This window comes from Notamacropus eugenii, chromosome 4, assembly GCF_028372415.1.
Source record: "Notamacropus eugenii isolate mMacEug1 chromosome 4, mMacEug1.pri_v2, whole genome shotgun sequence".
Classification (NCBI taxonomy): domain Eukaryota; kingdom Metazoa; phylum Chordata; class Mammalia; order Diprotodontia; family Macropodidae; genus Notamacropus; species Notamacropus eugenii.
Window position 1 is genome coordinate 58929804 of NC_092875.1, and position 14835 is coordinate 58944638.

General features: G+C 37.8%; 1 pseudogene; it reads left to right on the top strand.

The window, feature by feature from the left end:
* Positions 1-4229: 4229 nt before the first annotated feature.
* LOC140498153 (olfactory receptor 1f45-like) lies at positions 4230-5161 on the top strand (annotated as a pseudogene).
* The last annotated feature ends 9674 nt before the right edge of the window (positions 5162-14835 follow it).

Below are 14835 nucleotides of genomic sequence, written 5' to 3' on the forward strand. Positions count from 1 at the left end.
AGCCCAGTGAGGCAGTCCTGCCCCCATCTGAGCACCTGAACTTAATCTCACACTGAATAGCAGCCCTGCCCCCGCCCAAAGTCCTGAGGCTGGGAAGCAGCATTTGAATCTCAGACCCCAATTGCCGGCTGGGCGTATGTGGAGGCAAGGTGGGTGTGAAAAGGAAGCTCAGAAGTCAAGTCACTGGCTGGGAAAATGCCCAGAAAAGGGGAAAAAATAAGACCATAGAAGGCTACTTTCTTGGTGAACAGGTATCTCCTCCTTCCTTTCAGATGAGGAAGAACAATGCTTACCATCAGGGAAAGACACAGAAGTCAAGGCTTTTGTATCCCAAAAATCCAAAATAAATATTCCACGGGCTCAGGCCATGGAAGAGCTCAAAAAGGATTTTGAAAATCAAGTAAGAGAGGTGGAGGAAAAACTGGGAAGAGAAATGAGAGAGATGCAGGAAAAGCATGAAAAGCAGCTCAACACCTTGCTAAAGGAAACCCAAAAACATGCTGAAGAAAATAACACCTTGAAAAATAGGCTAACTCAATTGGCAAAAGAGGTTCAAAAAGCCAATGAGGAAAAGAATGCTTTCAAAAGCAGAATTAGCCAAATGGAAACAGAGGTTTAAAAGCTCACTGAAGAAAATAGTTCTTACAAAATTAGAATGGCACAGATGGAGGCTAATGACTTTATGAGAAACCAAGAAATCACAAAATAAAACCAAAAGAATAAAAAAATGGAAGATAATGTCAAATATCTCATTGGAAAAACAATTGACCTGGAAAATAGATTCAGGAGAGACAATTTAAAAATTGTGGGACTATCTGAAAGCCATGATCCAAAAAAGAGCCTAGACATCATCTTTCATGAAATTATCAAGGAAAACTCCCCTCATATTCTAGAACCAGGGGGAAAAATAAGTATCCAAGGAATTCACCGATCACCACTGAAAGAGATCCAAAAAGAGAAACTCCTAGGAACATTGTAGCCAAATTCCAGAGTTCCCTGGTCAAGGAGAAAATATTGCAAGCATCTAGAAAGAAACAATTCAAGTATTGTGGAAATACAATCAGGATAACACAAGATCTAGCAACTTCTGTATTAAAGGATAGAAGGGCATGGAATAGGATATTCCAGAAGTCAAAGGAACTAGGACTAAAACCAAGAATCACCTACCCAGCAAAACTGAGTACAATACTTCAGGGGGAAAAATGGTCTTTCAATGAAATCGAGGACTTTCAAACATTCTTGATGAAAAGACCAGAGCTGAAAGGAAAATTTGACTTTCAAACACAAGAACGAAGAGAAGCATGAAAAGGTAAACAGCAAAGAGAAGTCATAAAGGACTTTACTAAAGTTGAACTGTTTACATTCCTACATGGAAAGACAATATTTGTAACTCTTGAAACTTTTCAGTATCTGGGTAGTTAGTGGGATTACATACACACACACATGCACACACACACACACACACACACACACATGCACTCACATACAGAGACAGAGAGCACAGAGTCAATGGAATAGGATGGGATGATATCTTTAAAAAAATGAAATTAAGCGGTGAGAGAGAAATATATTGGGAGGAGAAAGGGAGAAATGGAATGGGGCAAATTATCTCTCGTAAAACAGGCAGGCAAAAGACTTTTTAGTGGAGGGAAAAAGAGGGGAGGTGAGAGAAAAACATGAAGTTTACTCTCATCACACTTGACTCAAGGAAGGAATAAAATGCACACTCATTTTGGTATGAAAACCTATCTTACGATACAGGAAAGTGGGGGAGAAGGGGATAAGCAGGGTGGGGGGAATGATGGAAGGAAGGGCAATAGGAGGAGGGAGCAATCTGAAGTCAACACTCTTGGGGAGGGACAGGATCAAAAGAGAGAATAGAAGCAATGGGGGGCAGGATAGGATGGAGGGAAATATAGTTAGTCTAACACAACACGACTATTATGGAAGTCATTTGCAAAACTACACAGATATGGCCTTCTTGCCCTCCCAAAGGGAATGGGTGGGGAGGGAGGGATGAAGAGAAGTTGGAACTCAAAGTCTTAGGAACAACTGTCGAGTACTGTTCTTGCCACTAGGAGATAAGAAATACAGGTAAAGGGGTATAGAAAGTTATCTGGCCCTACAGGACAAATGAGAAGATGGAGACAAGAGCAGAGGGGGATGATAGAAGAGAGAGCAGATTGGTGATAGGGGCAATTAAAATGCTCGGTGTTTGGGGGTGGGGGGAGGGGACAAAAGGGGAGAAATTTGCGAGGGGACAAAAGGGGAGAAAATTTGGAACCCAAAATTTTGTGAAAATGAATGTTAAAAGTTAAATAAATAAAGAAAGAAAAAAAATTAATAAATAAATAAATAAAAGTGATCGCTCACAAAAAAAATAAAAATTGCTTTCTTAAAATTTTTAGACAACTAAATTCTATCAGATTTACCAAGCAGCTTTTGTTGAGTTCCTGCTGTGGTGAATTATATACAATAAATACTGAGATTTTTTTTTAATACAGGTAGGTTCCAATTACACTGAATGATGAATTTCCATCTGAATTGAATTAATTGAATTCACATTATCTATTTTCGTTAGGATGCAACCAGTTACTATATTTTACATAGTCATAACTCAAAATCCTTTGAATTCTTTCAAATATGACCTTCACAGGGAATCATTATTTTCATTAATCAGAACCAAAGTTCTGTATTTATTTGAGGGTGTAGGTACAAACATTATTTTGTGATCCTAGTTTTTCCTGACCAAGAAATTTTGAATCTTCCTGTTTCCTACCTTTTTGCTTTCAAGTTATAGAAATTGCATTTGTGTGCAGAGAACAGAATAATTGAGCCTCTACCTGTGTGTTTTTTAATCTAATTAAGTGATGCTAGAATAATTTCAGTTCATATTTTATCACTGCCTTATTTGTTTATGAGGCAATTGGGGTTGTGACTTGTCCAGGATCAAGAAGGCAGAAGGCTTACTTCATTGTTTTTAAAGATATCAAATACAAATAATAAACATATTCAAAATTAGAATTAAACATGTGAAATATTTAACATTTAACAAAGTAGAGCTAAAGTGAATTAATGAATCAGTAACAACAATAAAAAATTAATTGCTTTCCTCTTTTCATATCTTTGAAATTTTGTTACTTTGGGCTTTTTATTTTCCTTTCAGCCTGTTGGATGCTATACTCAATGTGTTTATATTTGTTTTTTAATTTCTTTTCATGATTAAATAAAAATCCTTTGTAAAAAAAAAAAAAGAATTTCATTCCTATAACTGAAGATTTTTCCATCTTGGAACTATCAGAGCATGCATTCTACTTACTGAGTCTCTCAGAGCCCAGAAAAGCCTGAACTAAACTTTTGTGTGCCCATGATAAACTTGATAAAATAGATCCTCAAACTGACTTTTTGAAAAAGCATATACATATATATATATACATATATATATATATGTACACATATTAGTTTTGGTACCTTTTGTCTTTAAACCACAAACACTTCTAAACCCACCTCTCCTGAATGAATCTTAGCTTTGAAGAAAGAAAAATAAATAGATAATGTCATACAAAAACCAAGGCTGCTGGTATGCACACTATTCTCACCAACGTGATTTTTGCAAAGTTAAATCTGACCGTGATCACCCCCTTCTCAGTGAACTCCAATGGTCTCCTATTATACAGAGCAACACATGTAAATTCCGTTGCTTGACTTGGTTTGCTTACAACTCTTTATGACGTTAGCCTTTCTTCCTCTTTATACTTGCACAATTCCTAATTGAAAACAAACCTGTTTGGATCGCTTCACTGCCCCATTAACAAAGCTACCGCTTGCCTATTTTCCCTCAGTCTCTCCAGCACAGACCATTTCTAATTTTGCTTATTTCTGCCAATTTTCAGGATACCACAGTTCACCTAATTTACATTTCTTTTCAATGTATTGATCTGAAGTGTGCTTTGATGAACTCATTAAAAGCTTATAATTCTTCTGAAAACTTTTGTTTATGTATTATGATGTATCAGCTGGAGAATGATCCTTTTGTCACATATATTGCCATGAATTTTTTGTTTATTTTAGATCTCAAACTATGAGAAGTATGTTTTCTTGTTCTTGTACTCTTCCATTTTCTTCTAAATCTGTTTTTACTGATTTTATTCATCAAAGACTTTCAAATCAGCCTTGAATGGGTTGTTCTAAATGCTTATTTCATTCAATATTTGCTTCCAAACAGACACATGGAAGGGAGAAATCAGTCCAGAGTCTCCGAGTTCATCCTACTGGGCCTTTCAGATTAGCCACAACAGGAAAGGATCTTGTTCTTCTTGTTTCTCTTTATGTACCTGATCTCAGGGCTGGGGAATCTGCTCATCACACTGACTATTTACTCTGACTCTCGCCTTCACACCCCCATGTACTTCTTCCTCAGTAACTTGTCTTTTCTCGACATGTTTCACCTCCACCACCGTCCCCAGGATGCTGAATAATTAAAAACAGAACAATTCCTTACACTGGCAGCCTGACACAAGCATTCTTCTTCCTTTGGTTCGAGGGAATAGATAGTCTCATCCTCACCACCATGGCTTATGACCGCTATGTGGCTATTTGTGCACCATTGCACTACAACACAGTCATGACTCCAAAAGTTTGTGCCCTTCTTGTAGGAGTGTCTTGGTTTTGGGCCTATAATACTGTTCTCACACACACCATCTTGTTGACTCAGCTCTCATTCTGTGGCCACAATGAAATCCCTCATTTTTTCTGTGATCTCAGTTGCCTACTGAAGATGGCCTGCTCAGACACATTCATGAATGAGTTGATGATCTGCACAATGGGATCCTTAACAACATTTCTCCCCTTCATTGGAATACTGATGTCCTACATTCACATTTTCATAGCTGTGCTGAAAATCTCATCTGTGAGTGGGAAACAGAAGGTTTTCTCCACCTGTGGATCCCACCTCACTGTGGTCTGTCTCTTCTATGGGACAATCATTGGAGTGTACTTCAGCCCCACATCCACCCACACAGCCCAACAAGATATAGCAGCAACTGTGATGTACACTATGGTCACTCCTATGTTGAACCCTTTTATCTACAGCCTAAGGAACAAGGACATGAAAGGAGCCTTAAGGATGCTCATCACTAGAAAACCAGGATTCACTTTATGACTATGAAATATCTTCCTGAGTTTGGTGCCTGTGTCTCAAAGAATAGCCCTGGAGCTATGGGAGAAGGATTGCAATGAGTCTTCTCTAAGGTTACATGAAATCAATCTGTTCCCTGCTTGACCTGCATAGGACACAGCATGATATGATGAATAGAGCACTGAACCAGTTGTGAGACTTTCATATTACCTTTGGACTCACATGATTCTAAAAGAGACTGAGACTGACTACTTCCAGCAACTCTGCCTCATTTAAATCCAATGTCAAAAGACATCATCCATATCTTTTTTTAATCATTTTTGCCTTCCTCAAAGTTCTAGGGTGACAGGGAAATGATGAAGCAGCAGGTTAAGATGCACTGGGAGCTCCAGTCAAAATCCTGCACACAGCAGGGTTGAGCCATACCATCATCTTCTCACTGCACTGAAGGAGCAGTGGGATTCAGCAGCCCCCGGGATATATGAGCTCCTTTTACTAAGGACTTCACTGCTCACATCCTAGTATGAGAAAGCAGCTGGAAAAGGCATCCTCAAAGTTGTCTTCTTCACCTAATCTAAGTGTAGCCTGTTCACCATAACTGGAATGGATCCTATACTACAGTCAAAACACAAAAAGTGTGCAAAATCTTTTGCAAAGATGATTTCATTAACCACTGGAACATGAAATATATCCAGGCTTCTGGACAACATGAAATCTGGTAGACCTGAAAGTCAAATAGTTTGAACATGAGAAAACTCAGAAGTCATCACATCTAATCTATAGCCCTGAGTGAAAGAAGGTTGGCCAATGAAGGCCAGCTAGCAAAATCAGAGATGGATACATGTTTTTCTAGAATACCTGCAGTGATGAGAAGCTCCCCTATGTCCATGAAACTGATGTGGGTTTTGAAATCAAAACTAATCTAGTCAACAACTTGTGTACCTCCCAAAAGGAGTGAAACACGTGCTCTTAACAATATGATTGTCATTTGCAGCAAATTACCATACCACCATCATGTGCTCTCACCATGACTGTGTCTGATTAGGTCAAAGAACAGTTTTATGAAGACTGAGAGACACTTATCATTAATTTGCCAAAAGGGGATAAGCTTATAATTTTCAGTGACTTTAACACCATAGTAGGCACAGACTGTCAGATAAGACAGAGAGATCTTGGAAAAACTGGAGTCAGGAAAAACAATAACAATGGTCATTTAGTACTAAAGATTTGTGCACCTCATGACCTTCTCATGATGAACACTATTTTACATTTACCTAAATACAATAAAGCTTTATGACCAGACTCTCACAGCAAACATTGGCATTTAATAGACCATATCACTGTAAAGAGAAGAGACAGCCAGGATGTGAGAGTGATGAAAGACATGTATGGCACTGATTGCTGGACCAATGATGTACTTATCCTCTCCTACCTAAATATACATACTCAACAAAACTCTGGTTCCAAAACAGGAAATAAAGAGAGATTTGAGCTCTTCTGATTTACAGCATTGAGAGAGAAGACACAGGAGAAAGATTTTGTGAAGAAGCTGACATGTAGGGGCAATCATTTCCCATTAAGGGACAGCAATCAAGAGTTGAGTTTGAAACTGAAAGTTATTTCCCACACACTAACAATATTCAAGGAATTTGATAGACATAATTCTACCCTCTCTCTCTCTGAGGAGAGGGGAGTGGGCAACCTCTACCTTCAAAATCCTGCTTCCTTTTCTAGCAGGAATCAAACTTACCCTTAAAGAACAGTGAATGGAGAAAACGTTGGAGATCTCTGCTCTTCCCTCTCTGTCAGCCACATTTAGATAAAACCATGTAGGCAAAAACAAAATGGCACACTATATCGCCTTATACTCATGAGACAGAACACGTCCAATGCCTATTTCCACAAATTTCAGTTCTTTTTCAAAGTAAATGGCATATTAATTGTGTATCTTCTAATGCAGTAGGAGCAGAGAATGAAAAAGAACTGATTCTGCATCCATTCACTCCACCCAAACATTCCCTCTATCTTCTACCATGGCCCTGGAGTTGACCCAACCAAGACTTCACTCTTGGTTATAAGTGTTAACTTTCCCAGTGCAGGTCATGGGAACCAGACTGCAGATTAAGCAACAGTGGTCGATATATGACTCCACTATTTATTGTGGTAGTTTTGCATTTCTTAAATATTTAATATACATAAAAAACTAATGTTTTTATTCCATTCCTGTCTCTTTTTGTGTATCCCTGAAAAAGTTTTTTGGTATGACTGAATTATTCCCATTTCTTCTATGACTTCTATGGTTTTTTAACATAGATAATTTAGGGTATGTTGTGTTGAAGCAGAACTGGCCGTATATGAAGAAAATCCAGTCTCATAGAGGTATGTACTTGGAAAATCAAATATTTTCAGAGAATTACCAGGTGATTGCAGGTGTTCTTCTTTGACAAAATGAAACTCAAGAAGTAATAGTTTCTTAAAAGTTAGTTTTGATGCGAAATCACAAAACATATTAATCAACTTACCATTATCTGTGCCATTATCCATTTGTCTGTCTAGGACTTTGAATGCAAGATGCTGTAAGGACATGCATTTGGTCACTTAGAAAAGATTGATTCAAGGAGTTATGCAGATTTTCCAAATGTTGATACATTTAATTAGACATTATCAAAATATCTCAATCACAATGTCACCATCAACTTCATCAGAAATGTCTTTTAAGAGAAGAGGGAGTAATGGGAATAATAATAATATCACTTACAAGTTTTGTAAAAGTCTAATATTCACTTGAAAGGTTCAATTTTATCATTGCCAATAGAAACAGTAATAATCATAATCATAATCATTAATATTTACATTATTTTTTACTTTCCAACCTTCACTTCCACCAGATTTTGAGTTCCAAATTTTCTACCTGTCTCTCCCTTCCCTAAACTCCTAGATGCCATGCGTTCTGATTACACTTTTCCCCCAATTGTCCTTCTATCAACCCTCCACTTCTCTTATCCTTCCCTTCTATTTTACTATAGGGCAAGATAGATATCTACAATGTATTGCTGTATGTCTTGTTTCCCACTGAATAGAAAAAAGTTTTGTTAACATTGGATTTTAAAACTTTGAGTTTCAACTTCTCTCTCTTCCTGCTTTCCCACACACCATCACTGATAAGGCAGGCAATTCAATTTAGGCTATACATGTGTAATCATGCAAAACACTTCTTTAACAGTTATGTTGTGAAAGATAAGCTCAGCTTCCCTCGATTCTGTCCTGACCCCCATTTATTCTATTTTCTTCTGTGACCCTGTCCCTCCTCAAAAGCATTTGCTTCAGATTACAGCTTCTCCCAATTTGCCCTCCCTTCTATCGCCTATCTTCTTCCTTCCTACTTTCCCTTAGAGTAAGATAGATGTTCATACCCAATTGAGTGTGTATGTTATTTCCTCCTTTAGCTAAATCTGATGAGAGTAAGGGTCACTCATTCCCTCTCACCTGCCCCCTCTTCCCCTGCATTGTAAAATCTTTTTACTTATCTCTTTATATGAGATAATCTACTCCATTGTATTTCTCCCTTTCTCTTTCTCCCAGTATATTTGTCTCTCACTGTTTAAATTAATTTTATTTTTGTTTTATTTTTTAGATATCATCCCATTTAGATATCATTCATCCCTTAATACACACACAGACACACACACAGAGACACACACACACACACACACAAATGTATGTGTATAATACATATACATGTTCCCTCCAAGTACATTAATACTGAGAAAGGTCTCATGACTTACAAATATAATCTGTCCACATAATAATGTAAACCACTCAACTTTAATAAGTCCACTATGATTTCTCTTTACTGTTTACCTTTTCATGGTACTCTTGACTCTTGTATTTGAAAGTCAACTCTTCTATTCAGCTCTGACATTTTCAGCAAGAATGCTTAAAAATCTTCTATTTCACTGAATGTTCATTTCTCTGCTAAAGTATCATACTGAGTTTTGCTGTGTAGGGGATTCTTGACTTTAATTCTAGCTCTTTTGACCTCCAGAATATCATATTCCATGTTCATAATCCCTTAATGTAGAAGCTGCTAAATCTTCTGTTACCCTGATTTCCATTCCACAGTGCTGGAATTTTTTCTTTCTCACTGCTTGCATTATTTCCTCGACCTGGGAATTCTGGAATTTGCTACGTTATTCCTACAAGATTTCTTTAGAAGATATCTTTGAAGAGGTGATTTGTGGATTCTTTCCATTTCTATTTTACCTTCCGGTTCTTGAATATCGGGGCAGTGTTCTTTGATAATTTCTTGAAAGATGATGTCTAAGCTCTTTTTTGATCATGACTTTCAGATAGTCAAATAATTTTTTAATTATCTCTCCTAGATCTCTTTTCTATGCCAGGTGTTTTTCCAATGAGATATTTCAGACTGTCTTCTATTTTGTCATTCTTTTGGTTTTGTTTTATAATTTCTGGATTTCTCATAAAATCACTTTCTTCTAATACCTATATTCTAATGCTTAAGGAATAATTTTGTTCAGTGATATTTTGGACCTCCTTTTCCATTTGGCCAATTCTGCTTTTTAAGGCATTCTTCTCCTCATTGGCTTTTTGGACCAATTTTGTCATCTGGGTAGGTCTTTTTTTTAAGGTGTTATTTTCTTCAGCATATTGAGGGGGGGATCTCTTTAACCAAGTTGTTGACCCATTTTTCGTGATTTACTTGCATCACTCTCATTTCTCTTCCCAATTCTTCCTCTACATCTCTTAATTGATTTTCAAAATATTTTTTTGAGTTCTTCCACAACCAATAAACAATTAATATTTTTCTTGGAGGTTTTGGATGTAAGAGCTTTGACTTTCTTGTCTTCTTCTGGTTGTATATTTTGATATACACAAATATCCTTTTCACAAATATAAGATTCTATAACCTAATTTTTTTTATGCTTTTTGCTCATTTTCTGAGCCAATTACTTGACTTTTTTGCTCTTTGTTAAGGTAAGACTCTGCTTTCATTGTGGAGGGTTTATCTTCCTAAGTTTATGGTTTTGTACATTTATTTTCAGAGTTATTTCTAAGGACTTGTAAATTTTCAGTCATTTCCATGTTGTATGATCAAAGGAGAGGTGTTTCTTCCACTTCTGGTCTGTGTTCTTCTCTGTAAATGATCACAAGCACTCTATTCTGCCTTGGAACTGTGAGAAGAATACCCTCTTCATCACTGACACGAGCTCCTCTATGACAACACTCTTCTTCACCTCAGAACACCAACCAATACCACAAACAAGATCCAAGCACAGGCAAAGCAAGAGAATCCTTCCTTAGTACCAGCAAAGAGATCCCTAAATCCTCCCCAACACACACATCAGCTGCTCAATCACCCAAAGATCTTGGAGGAAGGAGCTCCTGAAGAAGCTGCTGTCACTGCCACCACCTGGAGCAGGGGTTGGACCACACTCCTCTCTTGCACAGGTCTGAAACAACTTTCCTACTGACCTTCTAAATTGCCTTTGGTATTTGTGGGCTGAGAAGTATGGAAACCAACACAGCTGTCAGTTACTCAGTCCTCTGAGGCCTGATCTGGGTCTGCTATGGCCCACTCTATGCTGATGCAGCCCACACTGTATTATGTTTTTCTCTCAGACTGTGCAACAGACCTTTCCTATACACCTTCCAGGTTGTCTTAGACCGGAAATTTGCTTCATTCTGCCACTTCTTGAATTCTTCTACTCTATAACTTGGTTAGAGCCATTTTAACAGGTATTTGCAGGAGTTTGGGGGAGAGTTCAAGCAAGTCCCTGCTTTTGCTCAGACTTCTTGGCTCCTGTAGCAAATGTTTATATAGGATCTACTTTGTGCTTCCAGGCACCATAGTAAGTTCATTAAAAATTTGGTTGTTACTTAGTTGTTTCTGTCATGTCTGACACTTCTGAACCCATTTGAACTTTTCTTGGCAAAGAATCTGCAGTGATTTATCATCTCCTTCTCCAGATCATATTTTACAGAGGAGAAACTGAAGCAAACAGAGTTAAGTGACTTGCCCAGAGTCACACAGCTAGTAAGTGCCTACAGCTAGATTTGAACTCAGAAAGATGAGTCTTCCTGACTTCAGGCCCAACATTGTGCCACATAGCTACCCTCTTTACAAATATTATCTCATTTGATCTTCACAACAACCTTGAGAGTTGTGTGCTATTATTATCCCCATTTTACAGATGAGGAAGTTGTGGGAGACAACTTAAATCACTTGCCAACATTCACAAAGCCAGGAATTGACTGAGGTCAGATTTAAAATCAGTTCTTCCTGATTCCAGGCCCAATTCTCAATCCACTACTCTCCCTAGCTTCCTTGAAGTGACAAGTTTACTTCATTCATTTTTTTAAATGTCTACTAAATACCTAGTGACCATAGTAGGTCTGTCAAGTTGTTCTTTCAGGTAAAAATGACATGCATGGGAAAAGGGCTTCATTCTATTCACACCTCAACCAATGGCACAAGTGCTTTTTCTCAAAAGGGTTACCATAATTGTGCTTGTAGAAAAAGTACTTTATGCATATTTCCCATGTTATTAGACAGATTTTTTTAGAATGTGTACTCAAAGGTAAAGATTTAATAAAAGTAATAATTTACCTTGCTTGACCAAGGACATTACTAAACAAAACTGCCTGTTTTTTTTCTAGAAGAGAATTGAGGTGAAGAATATCATGACCACTCACATGCTCTGGTGCCACTGCCTATATTTATGTGAAGACTTTGTAGATTTATTTGTCATTGTTTTTGTGCTATCAGTCACCGGGTCAGCCCATTTGTCACAAGAAAAGCTATGAGAGTGAAAAAGGGGATTTAACGTTGAATATTTTAGCCCTAGTTGTGTTTTTTACCAAGCATTCATGATAGATCTCCTCTAAATAGATCATTTTGTGTGGATGAACACAAGCAAAACAGCCTAATGTAAGCAAAATTGCACAGCAGGAAAATTCATGTGTTTTTAAGACAGAAGCAGAATTCTGCAGATGGGCTATTAATTCAGTCTTCATGGTGGTGGGAAAACCTTTAACTTACACATCATATAGCAGACACCAAATATTGATGTCCCCTTAAGAAAAAACAAAACTAGGGAGAGAGAAAGTATGAAAAATGCTCAGGGACATTGTTTCCCTTAAAGACTCTAACACACCCCTGAAGAACTGGTGCACTTGAACTCAGGAGCCCCAGGAACTGTAACACAAGAGAAGAGGAATACATTGCCAGAGCTATTTTTTAAGCACAGAAAAACTGCCATGAATTCTAGAGAGAACAAGTCCTCTGGGAAAAGAACTATTGCCACCATGTGGAGAATTATAAGAAGTACAAGAATCGTGATTTATGGCATCAGTGGAGGACAGGCAACACTAATTGCCTACACCTACTTAGCACTGTTAAGGAATGAGTCAAAAGTAAATCAACACTGCACAGACTCTGAAAGGAATTACAAAGGGAAGCACCAATATTAAAGGGTAAACAATAAAAGTATCTTACCCACTGATAAAGTTCTAGTCTCTGAAATCTAATGATTGTTCCCTAAAAGACAGCTAGAAACACAGAGAGATCTCAACACTTTTTTGAAATATTACTTTACTTTTTTTCAGTTACATGTGAAGATGGTTTTCAGCATTCATTTTTTTAAAAAGTTTGAGCTCCATATTTTTTCTGCCCCATTCCCTCCTATCACCCTTCCCCAAGATGGCAAACAATCATGTTAAACATATTTCCACATTAGTCATGGGGTGAAAGAAGAAACAGAACAAAAAGGTAAAGCCACAAAAAAGAAACAGAAATGAAAATACTATGTGTTGATCTGCATTCAGACTCCACAGTTCTTTCTCTGGATGTGCATAGCATTTTCCATCATGGAGATCTCAATATTTCTAACACAGTAGTATTGTGAAAATAAATTGAACTTAGGCCACTTGCTTCCCTCATGCAAGCTCTACCACTAAGGGGCTGACATAAAGAATGGACAATTACTTGGTATTTGTCTCTAACAAGGAGCTCAGGGAATTAGAACCTAAGACACAGGGATTCTCTGTAAAAACACCTACAGTGATCCTCATATATCCTTCCTTGGACACTGAGTTGAATTCTGTTCTCATGCACAAACCTCAAGAACTCTTCATCTGCAAGAACTCACAGCTTGAGCTAACTCCTTGACTGAAATTCTCAGCTGTGAGGACATCAGGCGAGGAAATATAACTGAGGCTCTCAGGAGAAGATCAAAAACTTCAGACCAGAAACCAAGTAGGAAGATCTATAAAAGGCATTATCTGTGTATTTGAAAGAAGAAATCCCACACCAAGTAGTGTTATGACTAAATCTCATAAAATCAGAGGAACTTAGACCTAAAGGGGACTTGAAAACATAGAGGAATAGGGGCGTTAAAGGGCCCATGGAACATAGAATTTCAGACTGGAAAGTACTTAGAAGAAGATTGGAATGAAAAGACATCAAGATTTTTATTCTATGCAATATAAAATGTTCAAGGTCAAAGAGAATTAAAACCTAGAACATCAGAGATTCGTAGGGCTACAGGAGATCTTAAAACATAATATGTTCAAGCTTAGAAGGACCTTATGACATAGGAGACAGAATGTCAGATTTTGGAAAGTCCCTAGTGTACACATTTTTAAATGTTAGTGTAAGATGGGTGAGGGAAGGGAATAAGCATTTATATGACACCTATTGTGTGCCAGGTATTGTGCTACCACTTTACAAATAGTATCTCCTTTGATCCTCATAACAACTCTTGGAGGAAAGTTCTCTTATTTTCTCCATTTTACAGTTGAAGTAACTGAGACAGACAGAGGTTAAGTGACTTGCTAGGGTCACCCAGTCAGTAAGGGTCTGAGGTTAGATTTCAAGTCAGATCTTCCTGACTCAATGCCCAGTCCTCTATTCACCAGTCTACCTAGATACTAAAAGACACCTGAGAACATAGAACAGAGAATGTTTTTAAAAAAAGACAACTTAGAATCAATCAGAAGTTAGTAATAAGAAGGTGTCTCAGTCATTGTGTGCTTAGTGTTGGAGATATAACACAAACACGCAGGGAGTTTTCATTCTAACTGAGAAGACAGCATGTACATATATAAGTAAACAACAGACAGCATTTGGGAGAGAATAGAATACTTAGTGATGAGAGCACCAAGGGAGGCTGCATGTAAAACGTGCCTTAAACTGAATTTGGAAGGAAAGAAGGGATTCCAAGAAGAAGGAATGAGAAGATAGCACATAACACGCAGGAGGCACAGCCAGTGCAGAGGCACAAAGAGAGAAAGTTTGTTGTTGTTGTATCATTTTTTAGTCATGCCTGATTCTCCATGATCCCATTTCTGGCTCTCTTTATTGAGACACTGCAGTGCCTTGCCATTTCCTTCTCCAGCTCATTTTAGAGATGGGAAAACTGAGGTAAATTACATTAAGGAACTTACCCAGGGTCACACAGCTACTAAGTACGTAATGCCAAATTTGAGGTCAGGAAGATGAGTTTTCCTAATTCTAGGCCCAGTTCTCTACCCACTTTTGCCCCCCAAAGAAAGGACATGGAGGATCACATATGTCCAAAAGAGCAATGAAGCCATTAAATATATGATGTTGAAATATGGCCAGGTGGAAGGGGGGAATCATGTGTGCTTTGCTTTTAATTTCTGTTATGAAGGAATGT